At 37.3% G+C, this 24,221-nt stretch overlaps 1 protein-coding gene across 1 annotated transcript in view; it reads right to left on the bottom strand.

Moving 5' to 3' along the window:
* Window positions 1-24,221, bottom strand: part of DSCAM (DS cell adhesion molecule) — a 435,055-nt gene that overhangs the window by 217,885 nt on the left and 192,949 nt on the right. The gene's annotated exons all lie outside the window — the stretch shown is intronic.

Here is a 24,221-nt window from a genome sequence, read left to right as displayed (position 1 = left end):
TCTTATAGTCCACAGAAATTTTGGAGAATTTGAATATAATGCAGAGGAGATAAATCAATTCTGTGCAATCATCATCTAGCTGTCTTTTCACAATAAGATTGGTGAACCACTGGAAGAGTTTGCCCAGAGAGTTGGTGGATGCCCTGTTCCTGGAGACACTCAAGGTCAGGATGGATGGGGCTCTGGGCAACCTGATGTAGCTGTTGGTGTCCCTGTTCACTGCAGGGGAGTTGGACTAGATGGCTTTTAGAGGTCCTTTCCAATTCAAATGATTCTATCATTCTGTGAAAGAAAATCACATGCCTTCTATTTGTGTGCTCTAAGAAATTATCAGAGAATAAGAGACTCATACAATGGCTTGGGTTGGAAGACACCATGAAGACAGTGCAATTCCCCCCCCTCCCCCCCCTACACCCCCCATGTGCAGGGCTGCTCCTCAGCAGCTCAGGCTGCCCAGGGCCCCATCCAGCCTGGCCTTGAGCGCCTCCAAGGATGGGGCACCACAGCTTCTCTGGGCAGCCTATGCCAGCACATCACCACCCTCTGAGTAAAGAATCCCCTCCTAATATCTAATAATAATCTAATCTAATATCTAATATCTCATCTCTTTTAGTTTAAAACCATTCTCTCTTATCACTATCTGCCTACGTAAAAAGTCAGTACATGTTGGCATTTGATACTCCCTGTTCCTTATCACAAATCTCAATTTTGCTGTCATAAATACCACACCCCAACCACCTTAACAACCCTAAAGGTTTTGACAAACTGAGATATTTATTTTGCTTGAAGTCAGATTCTTGTATATCAGGTAAACTTACTACCTCACAGCAAATACAAAAATATGAGTACATTGCATTACACTGTCAGAACAGTGGCACTGCATAGTTATGAAGATGACCTGTGCCCTTCTAGTTCGCAATTGCAGCATATTTTCCCTAGAGGTAAAATTCAGACACACTACAGCTAATTTGACACTGCATGTCAGCAATGTAAAACTACTCACTCTGTTGTTATGGCTAAGATACAGCATGCTTCTCTTTTATTTTTCCAAAGTATATTACAGGTTTAGTTAATATGGCCTCTCTGAGACAAGAGATTGAGAGTTGTTCCCACTGAGGTCCTACTCAATTTTTCCTATAGACTTTACATTTTTGAGTAAGCTCAGCACTGCAGTCTTTACTGTAAGTAAAGATTTAAAGTCTGGCCTTCTTATTGGGATTGTTCAGACTGGGGAGCAGAAGGCTTTGGGGATACCTTATAACAACTTTTCAGTATCTAAACGGGACCCTTCTTCCCAGTGCAGTGACGGAGCAGTGGCACAGCTGCACAGAGAGGTGGTGGAGTCTCCTTCTCTGGAGACGTTCCAGACCCGCCTGGACGCCTACCTGTGCAACCTGGGCTAGGGAGCTGCTGTGGCAGGGGGTTGGACTCCATGATCTCTGGAGGTCCCTTCCAACCCCTACAATGCTGTGGTTCTGTGACCTACAGGAAAGCTGAGGAGGGACTCTTCATCAGGCTGTGCAGTGACATGAGAAGGGATAATGGCTTCAAACTAAAAGCCATTTAGATTAGATTAGATTAGATATTAGGAAGATGTTCTCTACTATAAGGGTGGTGAGGCACTGGAAAAGGCTGCCAAGAGAAGCTGTGTTTGCCCCATCCCTGGAACTGTTCAAGGTTGGACTGGATGGGGCACTAGGCAACTTGGTCGAATGGGAGGTGTTCCCACCTACAGCTAACAGATTTGAACCAGAATCATAGAATCACAGGGGTTGGAAGGGACCTCAAGAGATCATTGAGTCCAACCCCCTGCCAAAGCAGGTTCCTCACACCAGGTCGCACAGGTAGAAAATCTCTACAATCTCTTCCAACCCACACCTTTCTGCGTTATGATTTTATGGTTATGCAGGACAAGCAGCAAGTTATTAATCTGACCCAGACAACAATAGGTATCCATGCACTGACCAGAGCCTAAAAGAGTCAAAATGGAGATAACAAAAGAACAAAGTTGAAGATACTACATATGGAGCTGAAATGAATTTCAGTCACAAAGAAACACGTATTCTCTGTTTGGTGATCTCTGCAGTGTGAAAGCAAGTAATCAGGTTCACAGAGAAAGAATAGCTACAATAATTCTGTAATGAGGAGGTTACACACAGCTCTCTAATCTCTTCTTAAGATGAAGGGAGAACAGCAAGCAACATGACTAGATCAATCATCCACCTAGAAATCTTGGTTAATTGCTTGAGTGCCATGTAGAAAAGAAGAAAAATCAAAACTTTTCTTAGAGATACATGTAGCCATAACAGCTTGCCTTACGTAGGAGAGGCCACCGATTTGCAGAAAAGCAGTAGAAAGGCTCTCAGTGACAGACAAATAAACTCAAGCCTGAAGAGAGTATATAATAATTCAATACAGTATAGTTACAGAGGTGCTAAAGCTGTGCTTCACCAAGGAATGGTGGCAACTTCCCACACAGTTGGATGAAAAGGTACTTGTTCTGGCAGGGATAGCATCAAAGACCATGGAGGCCTACTACACTTCACTCAGCTGGTTCACACAGCCATGGAAATTAGTCTCAGAATAAGGGAACTACAGTGAAAATAACATCACCACATCCACAGCTAACCCCTCTATGAGAAGGAAAATGCAAGCCCTCCCACTTAACATACTGATACTATGCAAAAACTGTCCTGATTGATTTGAGGAAGGAACTAAGCTTCTCAAATAGAAAACTCGTAGCTTATGTGCAAATTTCTTATTGAGCACTGGCACTTGTATAGCAAATGTTGCAAAGAATGATGGCAATAATTTTTTAACCACCTGCAACAGAAAACATATGTGACTGTTCTGATCACAGGACTGACAACTTACTGGGTACAACGTCATCACTTATTGTGAAGAAGGGATAGATCAGAGGGTGCATGACACAGGCCTTTCTATTTTTCTCCCCAGCTCAATTAGGAAACTGCCATCTTTTATTCTCAGAAGGCTCCTTTTATTTTGTCTTATTTTGGAGTGTTTTTCCTCTCATATCCCTTTCCCTCTTCAGCACTGAATCTGAATGCTGATGAGACTGTGTGTCACCCCAGGTAGTTACTCAGGTGCTAAGAATACTTGACCCAAAACTTCCTGTTATCCAAAATGGCCATAGGTGCTATGTTGGTGATGCCTGGATCACAAAAAAACTAAACACTGCATACAAACAAATACTACTGCATTTGAGGGGAAGAACACAACCAGGACCACAGTTTCTAATAGAAAAAGGACTAAGAAAAGATATTTGCTTTCAAAATGCAGTGTTTCTTGCTTGCTTCTCAGAAGTCTGTAGTAATTAAGGATAAATAGCAACTGAAATGTATTTTGTTTTATTTGCTACACTGAAAGCTACAATTTTCTTCCAATGAGAGGGAACGATGTGTTTCTTTCCAGTAGGGAGAAAATTGTTCTGTGTTTATAATGACATTATACTGCCTCTCATGGATAGTGGCAAATCTAAGAAAGGGGTCATGAAGTACATTTAAGATGTTTAAGTAAATATTCCTATATACATACATATACAAAAACTAAGGAGTAAAGAAACTTTTTTTTAAATATATAATCAGAGTCAGCACTCTTTCTGTCAGTCAGAACACTTGTAAGATTTTGGATTGGCAGAAATATAACTGAACTTTTAAATTCTATTTTCTTTCTAGTAAAGTAGCAATAAGCCAGAACAAAAAAATGATGGATCCAAATACTTTTGGAAGAAAATGAAGATCAATGCTCAATGCTCAAAATTTACAGTGCAATTCCACCATCGTATTCTTACAGCACAGGTTGTTATAACGAGAGAATTTTTTTTTTTCTTTTAATGTGACTTGTAGAATTAAAATACTCAAGTGGAAAAACATACATTTGTTTCATGAGAAATTATAATTAGTATTCTCAACTATGCTCCATAGTTATGTAAATGAACAATAGTATTAGTAAGCCCTATTTAGGTTTTCAAAGCTTTCGGACAGAGACCATTATGTTCATACATTTTAGATCCCCTCTGAACTCAGCGTAAAGGAGTGACCATTCATAACCTATGCTGAAGAGTAAGCACTGAGTGCAGCCTGTCATCTCAATGGGGTGTGCAGGTAGACCCTTCACAGAGGAAGCATGAGAATGCACCCACTTTCCTTCTCCTGTACCCCCCCTTGCTGCAGCAAGACCTCCAACAGGACTTTAAGGTCATCTGCCCTTTTCTTCTACCACTAGTCACCCCTTATGATTCAGCTTTCTCTTTAGAGCAGCATAATTCAGTTCTTTCAGCTTTACCAAGATGCCTAAAGCTTCCTCCAAGCTAAGCTGATACACAAAGATGGTACTGCTTTGAGCTCTTTTTCCTAGGAGTCTGGCTGCCTTGTTGTCATTCTCAAATGTGGAAAATAAAACTCTCTTACAAAAGACTGCAGCAAAGCCTCAACCACCAAGGAATTGCTGGATATCATTACTCAAAACAACACTGCAGAAGCACTGATGTATTTCCTTGCACATCACTGTTATTTGGAAAATGCTTTTATTACAGAGAAATTGAATAGTACATATATATCGTAAAACTCTGTTTACACAGTACTGAAGGAATTATTTAATGTCTGAAGCTGTAGCACTTGGAAGAGAGTTTTGCCAGGTAGTAGTCAAAATATTACCTTATCACATGTGGCTGAAAAAAAAGTAGTTCAAATTAAATTTTTTTTGTGAAGTTATTATTGGCCAAAAACAGATTTCAAAGGACTCATAATGCAAAGGCAAACTATACCCTTTTATTTTGATGTCCATCACAAGTATTACAAGTGCAGATACTGTCCTAGTAAGAATCTCAAACATACTGTAAAATACTATCTGAGACCACCTTCATCTCTAGCTCCTCCTTGCCCAAACTCCGAAATCTGCTAGGGAAAATTTGAGAAAATAGATTGCACTGCCAATAAATCGATATAGTGTTCAGACAACGAGGGAAGCTGATGAATAGCCACTGATAACATCCAGAAGTTTGTATCTCTTTGTATTCAGAAGCTTTGCATATCAGTATTGCTGGGAGAGTACAGTAACCCCTCATACTACCAAGAAATGAACAATTTAGCTGACATGAGAAACAGCACAATCAAGAAACAAATCAGGTCTAACAAAACATAAGGTGCTGGCATCATATTTTTTCCAGCCAATAAATCACTTGCAGGCAGGAAGCTACACCTCCAGCAGCTGTATTAGAACCCAAGTTGCAAGGTCAGGAGCTTCAAGTAAACCACAGAATGGCAGAGGCTGGAAGGGATATCTGGAGATCATATGGGATTTGGGATCATAGGGATTTGATTTAGTAGTTGGGTAGGGATAGTGATAGGAGGATGGTTGGACTAGATGATCTTGTAGATCCTTTCCAACCTTATGAACCTATGAACCATATGTTCCAGCCCTCAGCCCAAGCAGCTTGCCCAGGACCATGTCTTGACTTATAAAGTACAATATCCAAGTTCTGAGGCAGCTTAAAATTAGGTGATCATAGAAAAGTTGAACTGGGTGAGAAACCCAGACCTTTCTCAACAGGCACAGATTGTAGATGCCACTCATGCTGTATCCTCAAATGGTTCTTCTAAGAGCAGTCCAGGCTATAATTAAACCTTTCAGTTGCAAATCTAACACCTGGAGTGCTATCATGCTTCTGCACAAAAGAGTGCAAATGCCTTTCCAGATACTGCTTCTAGTTGCCATGACTGTTGAGGTTGTCTGTTGTGGTGCCACTATGGTCATCTTCAGGATCATCCTTGCTCGGATGTCACAATGGTTACATGTTAATAACTCCCAAGTATGGTAAATTTTCACTGAATTAGTGGTGATGGAAAACATAAGGAAATGTTTTCTTAGTATCTGCTCTGAGAACCTTAGAGAAAAACCTCTGAAAACCCCTGACAAAATTAACCAGGAGAGGCATTTCTCAAATGTGTGAATGTGTTACAGGCAGTAATGTAAATACACCTAAAAAAAAAAATCACAGCATAACCATCTGTAGGGGATGTGATAAATATTTCTGGAACAGTTTACTGATGGTCCTGACAGACATGAAATTCCATAATAAACCAGTGAAAACATACCTATGTGCACTAAAACTATTGAATTCTGTTAGATTTTTCTGTCTGTTTTTACCAGCTAATGAAGGAAAAATAAAATCAGAAATTCCTGGCAGTCACTATCACCAGCCTTTTCTCATCTGCAGCTTAGACTGTGGCATCCAATGAACAGAGACCAATCAATCCATGGAGATCTGCTTTCAGGATCCTGGTATATGCATTCTTAAAATCTAATTTTTAAAAGCTGATCCAGCTATCTTCTGTGACTTCTAGATAAACTATATGATGTCAAACAATTCCAATTTGGTGCAAGGCTTTAAAGATATTTTGGCTTTTCTATTTCCCCAGGGTGTATCACAATTTCCAAATGAGACAGAATCTATATCAAAGTGCAAAAACAAAAGGGAAAATTTGAGTGTGGTGAGGTGCTGGCACAGGCTGCCCAGAGAGGCTGTGGATGCTCCATCCCCAGAGATGTTTAAGGCCAGGTTGGATGGGGCCTTGCACAATCTGCTCTAGTACGTGACCTAATGGCTTGATCCTTGAGGTCCCATCCAACCCAAGCCATTCTGTGATTCTATGATTCTATGAAAACACAGAAAAGCAAGGCATAATTTTTTAAAACTGTATCTAGTGCAGCTTAATTCAAATAAATCCAAATACTAAACTCGTAAAACTACCCAAATTCACTATCTTTCTGACTTTTTAATTGTAAACCACCATATCAAAGTTCAAATTCCAGTCAACATCATTACATCTGATCTTTTTAAAGCCTGGAAATGATTTGCTACACAAGCAAATGGTTCTTTCTGATGCTTTTTAAAGCTCCTACTGACACTTTGCTATAATTACAGGATGAATAAGGATAAACATGTAGGAAGGCACCCCTCCTTGCAAATCAGCTGGAAGTCAGTTGTTATGATCTAAAACATTTCCATGCTTCTGCTCTGGCAATGTTTACTCATTTGTAAACATCTTAAAATTCCACATAGGAAGGGAAATAAGAGCAAATACAGGGAACAGAAAAAACAATTTCAATCAAAGAACCAGTAGAGTAAAAATGGCATGACCTCACACATAGGAGAGATTACTGGAAATTTGTTATCTTTTCCATTGTTAGTTATCACTGCAACTCAAGTCATAATAATACAGGTGAAAAAAACAATCTTATTCTTCCTCCTTTCTCAAAATCCCGTGACTGTTTTAAATAAAAATAATAATATAAGAAATTTTCCAATAGTATTCAGAACATAAACTACTGCTAAGTACTTATTATTATCTATTAATTATTAACTATTAAGCTAATGCTGAACTTCATAATTCTATACTTTTTGATAGTTGGGCATCTCATTCATATTAACAACTGCCGGGTTTAAATTTTCTCCTCTAGCATCAATACAACATGAGCCTAATTTACATGAGCTTAATTAGCATATATATCATTAGAGAATTTTCCAGACAAAATATAAAAGAAGTGAACTACAAGGAAAAATAAATGGTATGCCAGCTTTACTTCATTTTTTGTTGTTGCCTTTAAGAAACGCAAACTTAAACTGAAACTTCCAGAGGAAAGGTCAAAATTCAGTTTTTCAATGAGAAAACAGCAGCTAACCTAGGTTGTTTTAGAATCTGTCATTTCTGGCTTCAGGGGATGAAAAGAAGAAAGGTATGCTATACAAGTAGTTGGAATCACACCCATTCCTCGAGTTGATGATCTCTTATATGAGCAACAAAGTCAATGAAACCAAGTTTCATATTTTTGAAGAAGAGCTGGCTTTTCTGGTGCAGTGTAGAGCACAGACATTGATCAAAGCTCTTCCCATCACGGAGGCATTCACAATTATTGCTCATTCAGATCTCTGTGAACCTTGTATAAGAGCTGAACCCAAAGAGTTCTCCTCAATACGAATACTGGACACTGGCTTCTGCCCTTGTTTGAACTTCCTCAAAACTTGTGGGGCTGTATCTCTGGGATCATCTGTATTTGTCAAAAGTAGCAGAACCTATTGGTCAGCATGTACCACAGCGGCTGGGCCTGGAAGGGACAGCTAGGAATGAGGATGTTGGCAGAGATGGTAACATCAGCAACAAGACTGTGTAAGACATTTTTTTCTTCAGAAGCCATTACGTAAAAGTCTTATTCTTTTGTCTTTGACACAGGCTGGTCTGAGCATTCATTTCAGGGAAAGAAATTAATTTCATAGTCCAAGTCAATTTTAGGAAATGGTAACAAACCACATTAAGCATGCAATCTCTGTGGTACTTATTCATATCCAGGCATGTGGCAACACAAGTAAAATATGCATCTGCGCATGTATGATGAGCTACATTCACATTATTTGAAGAAGTGGTCATAAATACGTGATAGTAATCATGGATAAAAATGACCATCTGCCTGTTACATCTATAACAGGAAAAATCTGTGATAACTTTACACATTTTATCCATGTTCCACTGCATATTTTCAATTAAGTGATTAATATGAAAAAAATAAGTACCAAAGCAAGAATTTCCTTTGTCTCATCATTCTTCTCCCAGTGTTTTAAATCAAATAAAGGCAAAATCTGAGAAATGGAAATTCTTGTAATCTCTTTGCCTATATCTGATACCTATAACAAGAGATATGAAAGTTGATTTCCACATTTTATAATAAAATTAGCCATACTCTGTATCTGTGAAAATGGATCTGTAATTTGCACGATCCTTGCCTTTCTGTGTTCTCTGTCAGCAGCTGTAAACTGCATCTGGAATTGAGCATTTTTAGGTTGCATTTCTTAGTTGTACAGTGATGACTGCATACAGAATCTGAGTGACATTCCAAACCAGCTCTGACATTTCAAGTTTGTTCTTGCCATCTAATGTTAAAGCACCACAACTACTTTTTCAGTGTATTTCAATTTTACAGTATTTCTTTTTAAAAAATTATAGCCATGTGACCTTTCTCTTTATAGTGACCACTGAATCATCAAGGAATGAACATACCTTCTTTTTTTAGGATGAAAGCACTTCTGAGAAGGTGAAGGGGAAACATTAGAAAAGCTTGGCTTTGTCCTGTCATGTTGTCTTAGCGTGACATGAAATTCTGTGACGTGTGACATTAAAAAAGGTCACTTTGACAACCTGACTACTAGAATGCCAGCATATTGTTCACTACTGCTTGCAAATGAAAGCCAAATTATGTGATGTCTGCAACTAACAATAAAAAATATTTTCTTCTTTTTTGCACTTTATGCAGGTCTATGAGTTTGTGGAGCTTTCTGGAGCGCTGCAGAGCTTCTCCATTCTCTCCACTTTTGACATTTTTTTCCTGCAACTAAGAAACTTCTTAGTTGCAATGAGGTTAGGGATTTTATTTTTGTTTTGTTTTGTTATTAAAATTGATTTATTTAATGTGTGAATGATTCCATTATCTCTTCTTACTACATCACATAGGAAAAGAAGCAGAATTACATTTTTAGTACTGATTCAAATTTAGATGAGAAAGGAGTCTGTTAAAGAGGTGTCAATACAACCTCAAATCCTTCCTTCAGTGAATAACCAGAATTTCTGAAGATCATCTGGAAGCCTCCAGGTTCATTCTTAAACAACAGAGGCTCCAAATGATGCCACATCAGCCAACTACCCTTTAAACAACTACCTGTTAAAAAAGAATGGGAATTGCAAAGTATGATCTGACAGTTCCTAACCTTCACCCAGAATCTGCAGCATAGATGAGACACGGAGCAAATATGAGGAAGCTTTGCTGAAGATCAGAAGTGGACTCTATTTTTCTTGTTATTCCTTGTACTTACCATAACAAATATCTGTGCGATTGCAATATATGAATCATCAGCTTTTTAAATTTTAAGAATTTTTGGTCATTTGGTGGGGGTAATGGGGTGCCAAACAATGAAACTATCTTAGATGTTGTGTAGACATGCTGGATCACTACTACGGTCTATAGGCAGAGATTACCAATCTGATGCACTGATATACAGATGGTGTTTGTTTACTGAGTTCACTACTGATGTGAATGTGGGATTCCAGATGGCGACATACCAGGACTTTTCTTAAGGGCTTAGATTAGTCTTCCTGAAATTTGGCTGCTTAAATTGTATATATTTCTTGGAAGACATTACTCAACAATAGTTAAAACACATGGCTTTAGAGCTTTGCTCAAGAGGCTTTTACACACAGAAAATACTCCTCTAGCAGAGGCTATAAAGCTGTATTGTCTAACCTCACATGATTAAAAATTTTATCTCAGAAGCACTCTGTTTAAGATACAAGAAAGACAAATTACATTTGTCAAGGCCAAAGAAAAATAAACTGCAAAAGTGAATATATGAAATGATGCAATAAAAGTGATTTGAATCCCAGTTTCACAATGAGTATCTTAAAAAACAAACTCTTCCATTCTCTTTTACTGCAAAGACTTACAGTTCTGTATCAGTTTTTATGAATTCCTCACTGAGAAGTTAAAAAAACCAAACAAACACATTAGTTTCTTTTCTCATATCAAAACAGAATTACTTCTGAGAGAAATCTTTTCCTTGTCTGCTGCTTTTACCACACAGTCTTTCTCTTTTCATTTCTCCACCGGCTTTCTCTTTCTCAATTATATTGAGCAAACGTTACTTGTCATTCTCATTGAGGTGTTTTATTTCTTAGCCACATGTTCCTCATCATCTCTCAGTCATAGAAGGGTGATTTTGGAATCCACTTGCTCTACACCTTTCACAAACTCACACCTAGAAGGAGTCCCTCAGCCATTTCCAAACACCATATTCCTTTAGACATACTCCTAAGATTCTCTTCTGCTGTGATGCCTAAGGAAACTTAACAGCTTATGCTACACACTGTGCCATGTTGACAAGTGCTAGCTCACCACTTCCTTGCTCACCCCGTTGGTCTGAAATCATCTGCTCTGCCTTGACTTATCATAGAACAATTTGAGATGGAAGGGACCTTTAAAGGTCACCTAGTCAAACTCCCCTGCAATAAACAGGGACACCTCTAGCTTGGTAAGGTTGCTTAGAGCCCTATCCAGTCACTGCTCTGCTGTATGCTTGTACAGAGGTAGATGTGGTAATATCTTTTCAAATCTACTGTAGAGAATGGAGGAAAGAGACTATCATTTTTCTTCTTTTAGCCAAAGGGAAACCTCTGCTTTTACAAATATTGCCTCCCTGATACCCTTAGAGAGAAAGAGATGAAATACCACCACCATAACTCTATAAGAATATGCAGCAAATGAATCTTCCCTTAGGCTGAAAATCCCAAACATCAAAAAAAAAAAAAAAAAGTTCAAATCTGGGAAAAGATAGTGAATTTGCTTCAGATTAAAATGTAAATTGGGGGTTAGAGGTAAAAAAAATTAATAGCTATTGTTTTGCATTATTTTTTACAGAAACACCTATGATGCTCAAATACATGTTACTTTCAGTTTTGAGATAAAATTAGCACTATAAGACAGATTAATCTTGATCCCTGCAGTAGGACACCACACTTAGAGCTTATCCACAAAGGAGGTCAGGGCAGTTTCAACAGTTCTCGTGTCCTTGCACCAGATTTCCTGTTAATGCTGATCCCAGAAAAGATTTGAGCATGGAACAGAAGAATTGACTGAAGAGGAATTCCCTTTAAGTATATGGAGTTACCAGCAAAACACTTCTTACAACAAGTCAATCAGAATATGCAATTGCTGAACAGTTATTGTAGAAAATGAAAAACATTTTTGAAATTTTTATTCTCCTCTGGACACCAGTTATTTCTCAGTAACCTATTGGGTTTTACACCAGTCTTCCTTATACACTACCTACAAAAATTATAAATCAACATGTCAATTGTTACTTTAATTGTACTATTGTCAGTTTTCCCCATCAGAAGAAAACTGCCAAAGTATATCCACACATGATGTGTCAGTGGGGAGAGAGACCAAAAGTTCTTCCTGCTCAAGGGGAAATAAAAACCACAGATTTTCAATCAGGAAAGCTGTTACCAGCACTTTGCTTATCAGATTCTGGATTACTATTTTATTCCATTCTTTGAATACAAACATTGGCAATAAAATAATAGAGCATATCTGGCACTTTAATTCTACCATGAAATTTACTAGAGGATCATTGAATTGCCAAGGTTAAAAAAGATTTCCAAGATCATCCAGTCCAACCGTCTATCTATCACCAATATTTCCCCACTAAACTATGTTCAACACCTAAACATTTCTTGAACCTTTCGGGGGTGGTGACTCCACAACCTCCCTGGGCAGCCCATTCCAGAACCTGACCGCTCTTTCGGAAAAGAAATTTTTTTAACATTCAACCTGAATTTCCCCTGGTGCAACTTGAGATCATCCCCTTTTGTCCTGTCTCTAGTTAGGGAGGAGAAGGGGCTGATCCCCACCTTGCCACAACCTCCTTTCAGGTGGCTGTAGAGAGCAATAATGTGTCCTTTGAGCCTCCTCTTCTACAGACTGAACAATCCCAGTTCCCTCAGCCATAATAAAACCTCAAATGATGCAATGTTAGACTGAACAACAATTCCATTCAATTTTCACACCACAAACAAATCTTACAGCTGTGCACAAGCTGAATGTGAGACATGAGGATGAAGGAAGTTTGCATAATATTGGAAATGCCCAAAATCAAAGTACCATATATTTTTTAATAATTGTTATTAAATATCTAAGCCTTTCTTTTTGAAACCTAAAAATGAAAAAAAAAAAAAAGCACTGATGCTCAGCTAACATTTTAGCCAATTAATATAGCAATTTCACTGCAACCCTTGTGTTCAGAAAGTAAACTGAGCAAAGAATTTGCACTGAGATATCTCCTAGAATTAACATTTCTGAAAGAATTAAAGCAAATGTCTATGCAAACCCCAAAAGAAAAAAGCTTACTGAATTCCAGAATCTGTTCTTCATGTTTATATTCAGCTCATTGCATCAGCACATTTTTTTCTATTCTTTAGACTTTCATTACGACAATTCCTAATTGTTAACATAACTGCCTAAAGCCTTTTAGGTATAAATCAGTAAGCGATGAAGTGAGGTGGAAAAGTAGCTTCCCTCTGACAGATGCCTTCTTGAAAACGAGGTGATAATAGGTAAAATGGAATTAAGAAGACTAATGACATACAATAACAAGCCTGTCTAATTGTGAAGATTTAATTAAAGTGGAGCTGCTGTGATGCTGATGTAATTATTAAAAGAATATCTTGCTTTCTGTGTTAGATCAAGCTTCTGTTTCAATACAATGTAATCTCGATCTTTTAAAAGGGTCTAGATCCCAGCAAATCATAAAATACTTTAATCTACTCAATTACTTTGGGTTTAGAGTATATCAACAGATTTTGGCAAAAAAAAAAAAAAAGGCATTCCTTAGATGCTTTTGAAGTGCATTATATGGTAAGTCTTGCAATTTTGGAACACAGTGCCTGCAATTTTTATAAACACAATGTTATGGATGATAACAAAAGCTAGATGAATGCTAAACTGCAAAACAGACAACATATTATAAGTCTAGGTGGCTTGTGACAGCTTTAAAGGTGCTCTCAGCTCTTTCATATTGAATTATATTTTCAACTACAGCTAGCACCAGATGCTGTTTGGCATTAGCAAATGCATATTGAGTACTTGCATCATCAGTGAAAAGCTACTTACTACCTTAGATTAGTAATTTAGAGCAGAAGTCCAGCTTATCTCAAGAAATCCTGATCTTGATACTTAAGTAGTTGGTAAGAATTGCTCATTATTCCTCCTTCCAGTCCAGTTCCAACGTACAAATGTTCAAGGCAACAAAATGTAAGCCATGAGTGTGGAAAGAGAAAGCCATAGCTGGCCTCCATTTTCAGAACTTTTTGTTTAAAAACTGTTAGTTATTTCAAATAAAGTATTTCTTTTACATCTGCTTAGATTTAAACATCTTCATGCTATCTTACACTCTTATTTCAGCATTTGCACATTCTCCTTTTTATTCTCTTCTGAGTATCCATTCACTGCCTTGGTTTCTGTTTCACAGTGATGTTAATAACTGTGATGTTCAAAGAACTCAGCATCTGTCCTTAGAAAGTGCTGGAATGTGCAAGATATATTCGTTATACTGTGACTCAAGCTCTTGTATGACCCCTTCCTTTCCCTCAACTGACATTCTTTATTCATACAGAGTGATTTTTTGTACCCTGTCTAAATCCTTCAATACACTAATGCTCTGGAAGATTCTGACTGCCAACTAAATCCAGATTTAAGATTTTTCTGAAAAACAGACCCACCTGTTATGCAAGGACAATGTACTCTTTGAGTTCTGCAAGCCGCTGCTAGTAGAAGAGCTTAGGTGTGTTTAGTATCTTACTACAAGTACAAAAATCTCATGTCACATAGGCAGATCAATTGTGGAAATGCAACCACACTCCAGGCTCAGCTCAGCTCAGCTCAACACAGTTTTCTCTGTCTACTACTTTAAAAATGGTATTCACACTGATGTTGTTCTACGGATGGACTAGCACCCAACAGCATGGAGAGCAAACAGAATCATGAGGTATGGTGCACCTGCACGTACACTCAGGTCTGTCCATCACCTTGTAACACAGGTGCATTTTCTCTGTCTGCTTTGCAGTATCTCCATGTAGTAGCCCAAAGCCTCCAAAAACAGAATGGGTCTTTATAAAAGCATCTCAGACTGACTTAAAATATCCTAAGTGCAACTACTTATCAGGTAATAAAAATTCTGTTATTGTCAAATTTAAATTAAGCAGAATTTTCCAGTGAAGGGAAAGCTTTTCCCTATACAAAGCAATAGTTACAGCAGATGGTATGTGATCTGAGAGGCATTCAGATAGTCAAGATAGTCATTCAATTTTTTTTAATCCTTTCACTTGCTCCTCACTCTTTTTCTTTCCAGTCCTCACTCTTTTTCTTTCCAGTCACAGAGATACCTACTGGGAGAAAAATATATTTCCTAGAGAAGATTTGGCTTAGATTTGACTCTGTGAACACAGTCATCACAGAATCACAGAATTGTAGGGACTGGACAGGACCTCAAGAGATCATAAAGTCCAACCTCTTGCTAAAGCAGGTTCCCTACAATAGGTTGCATAGGTAGGCATTCAGAGAGGTTTTTATTATCTCCAGGGAAGGAGTCTCCACAACAAATCTGGGCAGCCTGTGCCAGTGCTCTGTCATCCTCACTGTAAAGATTTTCCTCTTGCTCATATGGAATTCCCCGTGTTGCAGTTTGTGCCCGTTGTTCCTTGTCCTGCCACTGCACAACACTGAAAAGAGCTTGGCTCCATCCACTTGAGATCCGCCCCTTAAATATTTATATGCCCTGATAATATCCCCCTTCAGTCCTCTTTTCCAAGCTGAAGAATTCCAGGTTTCTCAAGCCTTTCCTCATATGGGAAATGCTCCCAGCCCTTCATCATCTTTGTAGCTCTCCATTGGACTCTCTCCACAAGATCTCTGTCTTTCTGAACTGTGGAGCCCAGAGTTGGACACAGTACTCCACATCACCATGGCAGAGTAGAGGGGGAGAATTACCTCCCTAGAACTGCTGGCGGCAGTCGTTGTAATGCACCCCATCATACTCGAAGGTAAGGAGAGAAATGGACAAAAATTGCATTTTACATAGGACAGAGAAGTGATTATAGGTTTGAGATGGTAGCCTGCAGTCAGTGGGATTCATGCCTTCTAACCAGCAGATTTGCAGTCCTAACAAGCTACTTTGATACGTTCTGTTTTCACTGGGTTTGTATAACCGATCCAACACATTAGAAAGTACATCTGCCTAAGGTTTCCTCCATTTTCAGCTTGTCAAATATTATTCTGCTTTCACACACAATTTTTCAGACATACTCTCCTCACCCCTTCAACACTACATGTAAGACCTGTACATCCAGATTTATTTTAGTGCTGTTTTATGCTGAAACATCTTGTCTTCAGCATCAGCACTGGTAATGATACCTCTGAGGAGATCGTGATTTGAAGACTGGTCTTGAGCACTGAACAAATTAAGTTTCATGAGTTCCAGAAAAACAACAGATATTTCTTTATTATTTAGAGAATCAGTTTTCAGCAGCTGAATTCAATATAAATCACAAAATGAAGTCTATAAATGCCATTTTACAGGAATTTTGCTCTTGCACTGGTCATCATCTTTTAAACATGTACATTTTAAAGGTGAATGAAGTCTTAATCTATTTTTCCCCCAAACCTCTTTAATTTACTTCCCTTCTTTCTAGCTCACATGTTCTTATTTCTAAAAACAGAACTGAGAGGCTTTTAAAAAACACTTAAATTCTTCCTAACTTGATGAAGTCATGAAAAGTATTATATGTATATATTTACACACATATATACATACATTTATATTAATATATACATATATTTATGTGCGTTTGTCACGGCCTTTAAACTATGGCAATACTTGCTCCATTCCTACTGGGTCATGTTAAATGCCACCAAAGCTGTTTGTATGTTCTCACCTGTGGAATGAGTAAAATATTAAGAGGTGACAGAGAGAAAGAACTTTCTGTCAGAAATTTGCTTGAGATATCCCAGTTCAGGAAGGACAGAAAATTACTGAATAAAGATCAGCCACAGTGTGTTGAAACTTTTGAACATTTGAGGACAGCTCCTGTTTCCTGGCAGTTCTGCCAATGGTATGTGGGGGGTAACAGACACTTCCTTATACAACATCTTAGGGTATCTGTCACAAATGGAGTATTAGGGGCAAAAAAGAAAAAGGAGCAGTTTGCTTTCCCAGGCTCTGCAGGCGAGTTAGTGAAAAAATATACTCTGCCGTTTTAATTAAATACTGATTGTGTGTCCTCAAAGTACTTCTTTGTTGAAGAAAGTCACAATTCATTCACTTTCCAGACCAGAAACACGGTTGAAAATATAAAACATTATCAAAATTCCCAGAAGACACCATTGGTAAACTGCAAAGCCATAAAGAGGCTTGTGGACTCACAAGGGCCTTAAAACACATCTGACAGCAGAGGGCATCACGGAATCCAGGACATATGTTGCTTTAATGGCAGGTCGTTTCTTTTTAATCCTTTAAGAGCTGAGGACAGTCAGTCATAACCTGATTAAGCAAAGGGAGAGGGGGGAACTCCGAACTTCTGTACTCACTTCTCTCACGTTTACAAAAGGAAGAGGCCTTAAAACAAAAAGCATGCTCTCCATCCAAGTAAAATCACAATGCAATTTAAAATTTCAGAAAAAAATCAAAATGAAAGAATAAACACCCAGTATATATCCTCAGAAATAAAATATTCAGCTTCTGCCACTTCACCTCTCTGTTCCAAATGGGATCAGTTGTGTTTTAATTTATTAAGGAAAAGAAAGGAAGGAATCATTTCTATATAGTCTGCAAATGCTCTTTCCTTAGAAGGTATTAAAAAGAGCAGAACACTTACATAAGATAGATGCATGATAAAATATCTTTCATGATCAACTCCAATTTAAGTAGTTTTTCCATACAGATACAGACATTCTGTCTATCTCAGGCAACCATTTCAGGCAGAAAATGGAAAGTCAGAATTAGAGAGATGGAAATAAATCCGGACATGGAAAAGAAAATGAAAAAGACAAACTAAAGTAACAGAGAAATTGAAATCTCTCTTTTTATATTTTTTTTTTTTACTTTTTCTTTTACATGAAGCAAGTCCCTTGGTTTTGCCAAAGAATAATTTGCCCAAACACAATTTTTTTTCGTTTTATCAAACCTATTTTTTTCCACTGCATTCTTTGTTCGTAAAACAGGTGATACAAACAGAACATGCTTGTATTGTCAATGACTTCTACAGGCAAGGAAAAATATGTCCCTACTGAAATCATCATTCATTGCTTTACTCTTCCTTAGTATTCAGATGTAGCTGAATAGCCTGATCCTGCAAATCTTTATGTGTACACGCATCTATACTCCCTAGAAGATCTCTTATCACTAAGTAACAGTCTGGTGTGTCAAGCAACTGTTAAGGAACAAGTAGACAAATTGCAGCTTGGGGCACTATTACTGTGGTAGCAGATGATCCTGTCCTACTCCTTTGTATTACTTGTGAGTTCCCCTATCTTAGTGCGCTGACTGGGATTTGACCCGAAGAATGCTCTTATCTACAAGGCAACCCCAGAGGGATCTTATGTATAAACGATATTACACTGTGCACAAAATGCAACGGAGGAGAGAAATCTTCATATGCATTCACAGCTCTCAATTATGTCAACTGGGATCTTTGCCATGTAGCCAACCAATTAAGTACTTTAAACAATCCTATGCCCTAGTATCCTGACCATCCTTACTCCTTCCACTGCAGCCTTTCCAGCTTCTCCATGTACATCTCCATAGCTGCTTTCCAGCAGTCTTCTCACTAAAACTAGCCAGAGGATAAACATTCCTCATTCTTTGGTTGATGATCCTCCTAACATAGCTCAGTGTTTGGTTTTCTTTATTCACAGTAAAAATTCAATTTAGAGTTCAAGGTGTTTTTTCCAAGGATGAATTTTTTTTCATGATTTGCATTTTAGAAAATATTCCAAGGTTATAAAGCTTTATAGTAGAGAACCATTTCTTTCTTTACATTTATGTAAATTTATTTATTGTTATTGGAAATAATTTAGAAACACAGCCAATGGTAAATGCAGCATTACTTCGACACAGAGACACCATGAGATATCACAACTCAGCTAAAATCTTGCCCAAACACTGAACAGAGAAGATTATCCATGAAAGAATTTACTCAAACTTCAGGATTCTGCTCCACAGTTCTAATCATTTGTTGTTTTTCCTCCTATAATGTTCAACACAAATCAGCCAGGGTGCAATTTGTAACTAGTGACCCTTTTCTCTGAGGGAAAATTTTTCTCTGTCATCTTAGTGACTACCTTTCAAGCAGAAAGTTAGATCATGCCTTAAATTCTGACATTTATCCAAATGAGGTTTAATGAACGCTGAGTAGAGAGGAATAGTCACTTCCCCCCATGTGCTGGCTGTTCATGCTCACGCTGCCCAGGGTACAGTTGGACCTCTTTTTATGCAGTGGCTTCCTGTCCAGCTTCTTGCCCTTTGCCACCTTCAGGGCCTTCCCATCAGCTAGGCAGTCCACAGTCTCTGTACTGCAGGAGTTTGATCTACCCCAGAGGCAGGATTTTGCATTTCTCCTGAATTTCATAAGGCTCCTGCTGTGTCAACTGTGGAGCCTGTCTATGTCCTTTTGTATTGTCTTGTATATCAACCTCAGCATGGTGTCATACTAAGATAGGACAAGAGCGGATTTCATTGCCTCTTCCGGGCCACTAATGAAGATACTAAACAGTACAGGTCCCTGTGGTAGTGTTTTTATTCATTCATTCGTTCGTTCATTCGTTCATTTATTTATTTGCTTATTTATTTCTAGAAGCCAGTTAAAGTACAAACAACTAACTAAGATCCTCAGAGAACAATCATCCAACCAGTTGCAATCAGTGCAATTATACATGCACCCAGGACACAAACTTTTGTAAAGATGAAACTAAATGACATCCACCGCTCTTTTCTCACCCACAGATCCAGTCATTTTATCACAGAAGCCAATCTGGTTGGCCAAGAAAGATTCACGCTTAGTCAATCCATTCTGGTCATCCATAATCACCTTCTCCTTCTTGTGCCCAGATGCATGTTCTTATAGGATTCATTGATTTTCCATGATTTAATGAACTTAGATCCTTTAAAATTAGCTTTAACATAAACACTTCTCTCTTACGAACATACAGTGTCAGTTCAATGGCCATTTCTACCAAGAAGACTCCACTGACTTCGGTGAAGTTACTTTTGACTTAAGAAAAAAATCTACAGTAACAGAGTAGCGCAGCAGTGGACCAGGTTGACCAAGGAGGTGATGAAATCCCAGCGTGCAATTATAAGCAATGTGATTGATTTATTTGGAAAGTGTCCTTAGAGTTGCTTGTGGGAACAATAATAGAAAGAATTTCAGTTTCCTGTATGCCTGTAAGATTCCTTTTTAAGTTATAAAAAAATCTCAATATTCAAGAATCATATTGCAGAAAAGTAATTTGCAATTATAATTTGTCCCTATATTGCTATACAAGATTGTTTGTAGGAAGACAAATAGAACAGAATGAACTATAAATTTCCTTCCTTGTTATGAATGATCAAAATCCCACAAAGGCATTATGCTTAACATAAATATGTGAAATATAGTGTTTCACTATGGAATTTAAATTAGTTCAGTTTAATAAAGAACAAGCTGAAAAAGTCTTTGTGAGCACAGAAGACTTCAAGACCTGATGCAGCAGAGGAAGTGGCCAAGATGGCAAAAAAGATGAGTGATATCATTTATTGAGGAGCATTGCTGATCATCTTGAATCATGAATGGTTTAAAAGAAAGCCACAGGAAAAAAGCATATTTCACACTTGTTTATATGTCTGTCTCTCTTCTCCTTTTTCCTTTCCAAAATGAAGATAAATAAAGCATGTGACATGAGCATTTACATTAACAAAAAATAATAATTATAATTATAGCCTCTAGAATAATTTTTATTGAGATAATTGCTTTGTATGATCTGCTGCTAATAGTGATTTTGCTCTTATTTGCTAATTCTTTTCCTCACAATATTTTGTTACTCCATTATAATTTTGTTTTTGGTTCAACAAACATGTCAAAAATATGAAGTGGTGTTATTTTATAACACTGAAGCCTGCAGCAGATTAAATTAATGTAACATTTTGTACTGTTGGATTATAAATTTCTTCTGCACATTATCAGGGTTCCATCTCTAATTTCATCACTCCATTTTGGAAACTCTGTTCACCAAAAATGGAAAAAAAAATCTGATTTTTCTGTATCTTAATGCACTTAGATTCTGTACTGTCAGTTTTAGTACAAATTTTTGCTCTTAAATAATGAAGCCAACATTTTCAGAGTGTCTCTACTCATTTGTACTGCTACAACTTCACAGACTGCAGGGAAGTCATTCCTGATCTACAGAAGTGTAAATGCCACAATCATGTTACACACTGCAGTGATACTCTATTGACCAGAGGAGTAAGGTTTAATGTGAAATGGGACAACACAGTGTCAAATACTGCAGAACTCTGAATAAATGGTATATGAATATAGTGTTTACTCTGGGTTTTGAAATCTGCAGCTTTTCAAGGAAAGACTTCTCAGTGGCTTCTTTGACAATCAACCACTGGGCAGAAGCATTCTCATTAATGTGAATAAACATTACTTAATCATCAAGACTGAGAAACAGTACTTGACTGCCTCTACAACACTTTTTTTATTCAGTGTTACAATCATTACTATAGCAGCTTGTCTCAAAGTTATTACTGAACTGGGAATACTGAAATGTTGCTTGGTCCCTTTTTTAAGTGACAATTGGCATTCCCTTCCTTTGTAAAAAAAATATATATATTCTGGCAATATTCCTTTCAAGGAGAACTCTCTCGTTCACATACATCAATTTAACAAGAACTTTCATTTTGACAAATGTTCTAACAATGTTTTCCAAAATAGACTTCAAAAAACATAACCATAAAAATGTTTATACTTATTTTGAACATACATTAGAGTGAGATATCCACATATTCCAGCTAAAACAACACAGATTATTTTTGTTTCTGGCTGTAAACCGAAAACAAGATAAGCTCATCTATACATATATAGCACTTTTTTTTATATATTAGAAACATAAGAAAACAGAAAATTAGTACTTATAGCAGGATAGCTTTTAAACACTGCAGTAGATAAACAGATAGCCATTATTATCCACGCTGTATAAAGATACATAGTCTGTTACAGAATCTTCTTCAGAAGGTTTGTAATTTTAAAGGAAAAGACAGAGAGGGGAAAGGAGGGAAACATAGGAGATGACTTCGCCAAGGTCACACACAGCTGCCCAGTCACTGTTTTGACAAAACTAAGCTGTTATTAGCAGCACTATCACAAATTTCCACATTTTTTAAGCCCCAACCTACAGTTCTGTTCATGGAACCACACTGCTAAGTCGCTTCCTAACTTACTTCAAGTGGCAACATAGGTTTAATTACTGGAAGACAAGATAGGAAATCTCCTGAACTTAAGTACTGTTACTCCAGCCTGGCAAGTTATCAAAGAAGCAGGAAAAGCAGTGGGGAGCTAGATGTTAAGATGTTGAACAATAGTGTTAACCTTCTCACTCAGATTCACAAGTGAATTACTTTAACTTAGTAAGAAGAATCTCTTAGAGTTGTTGCCAACATTAACAAAGTCTAGTTAACAATCTTCTTATTTCACATTATGCCTACATTCATAGCTGCTATGAAGAAGGATGCAAAAGAATGATAAGGGTGAAAATAAAGGAGGGATAGTTTCAATACTTCTGCCTTCAATAACTAATGGTCAAAACAGTGAAACACAAAGTATTTCAGTAAAGCAAGAAAGCTGATAGCAATTGCAACATGAAAACAAGCTGAAGGAATGTGTAAAAGGGTTTATTGCTCTATTACTTTAATCTTCAAAGGAGAGATTCAGAGCCCTGAACAAACCAGTTTTAGAGGTAATATAATTTCTGGCAAAATATTATTGCAAATACAGGTTGAAATAGATGTTGTAATATGATTTAAATTGAGAACAACAGAACAGAGGAGAGGAACAAGAAATTCTTTTCTACAGCAATAAAAATGTTTCTTCAGAATAATTGCTTGTAGCATATTTTACTATTTATCTAAAGAAGAAGATGGAAGTGTGGATCATAAAATATAATTTGCTGTATATAAAGTAAGAGGTAACAACATTGTCAGCTCTGTGGTTTTAGATGACACTATGAAATAGACACATGGGAAGGACTAATAAATTGAGAAGGGGAAAATAATTTTATCTGCTGTCCAGAAAAAATACCGCAAACATAAAAATTTATATTTAAGACAGCAACTATAGCTTTAAGAGCAGGGTTTTCTGTCACAGATCAAATGAATGAGCAGGGAGTGAAAACCCTTCATTCTGTGCAAAGTACTTGGTAACATTCACATGTATATATTCTGATTAAAGATTATGAATTCAAACTCTTGATAGGAGTGGTGTGCCTGATATGATTATTTTCTAATAAATGTTGTATAATCTTTGGGATAACCAAATAACAAATAGTACCACCTTAGCTTCTGAAGTTTCAGCTTCAACTATCCCATCTCTCTATCTAAATTAAAGTCTAACACATTTCTCTCCTTTCCACTTCACTTGAGAAGATGAATTAATATATTAGAGAAATAATCTGTATTGATAATTATTTGCATTTCTTCAAGCTACTTAAACTTCTGTTTAGGTCAACTGCTGAACATGATTTTCAGAATGAATTAAAACTCAAAATGTGCTAAATGAACCCAAGAATGCAATGCAGACATAGAGCTTATCATTTCAATAACATCTTAGAGTAATGTATTAGAGTATTACTAATGAATTGCACTTCATTTCCAAGGCACAGCATATGGGAATAAAAATCAAGGCCAGGAATTCATTAGACAGGTCTGACAGTCTTATGTGGCTCCTGACAAACGTAATGTCTATTTTGACACCTACTCTTTCACTGTAACCCAGGAAATGTAGCATTTGAGTTTAGCTGGTTATTTTCTCATTAGGAAATGTGGATTCGTACTAGGACCCTCTTCATTCATCAGCCTTTATATAGCTGGGTATTAGTTTTCACCCCTAAAATGCATCTGACACGAGCCATACATCTGATAATTCTTATTATATATGTCCACAGGATGTAAAAATTGCATGCCTTTTTTCCTCTCCTCCATTTTCTCTGCGCCACCAACATTTGCTACCCTCCTTTGTCTCAGGGGACATGACTTTTCAGGTGGTTATGGGTAAATCAAAGGCCATCTATCTGTGTTTTGTGAAGAAGAACCTTATATAGTCTGGAGGATGACTATGCACATTAAGTGGAGAACCACATTCAAAACTTTTTTCTACCCCACAGACTGTAAGATTGTTTCTGTTAACCATAGAGCAGTGTTACACACAAAATACTAGTGGTCAAAAATTTCTTAGGAAATTATATGACATCTTCATAGTAGTGAACATTTATTGTGATATGTCTCTATTAAGTTAAGGTCTTAAGCATCACTTAGAAGGAAATACTGACTTTAATTCTTAATTTTATGGCCC

Source organism: Cyrtonyx montezumae, unplaced genomic scaffold, assembly GCF_038088225.1.
Source record: "Cyrtonyx montezumae isolate F1298 unplaced genomic scaffold, pur_monq_1.0 scaffold_3, whole genome shotgun sequence".
Lineage (NCBI taxonomy): Eukaryota > Metazoa > Chordata > Aves > Galliformes > Odontophoridae > Cyrtonyx > Cyrtonyx montezumae.
The sequence above is the reverse complement of the archived record's forward strand: the minus strand, read 5'-3'. Positions and strand labels throughout refer to the sequence as shown.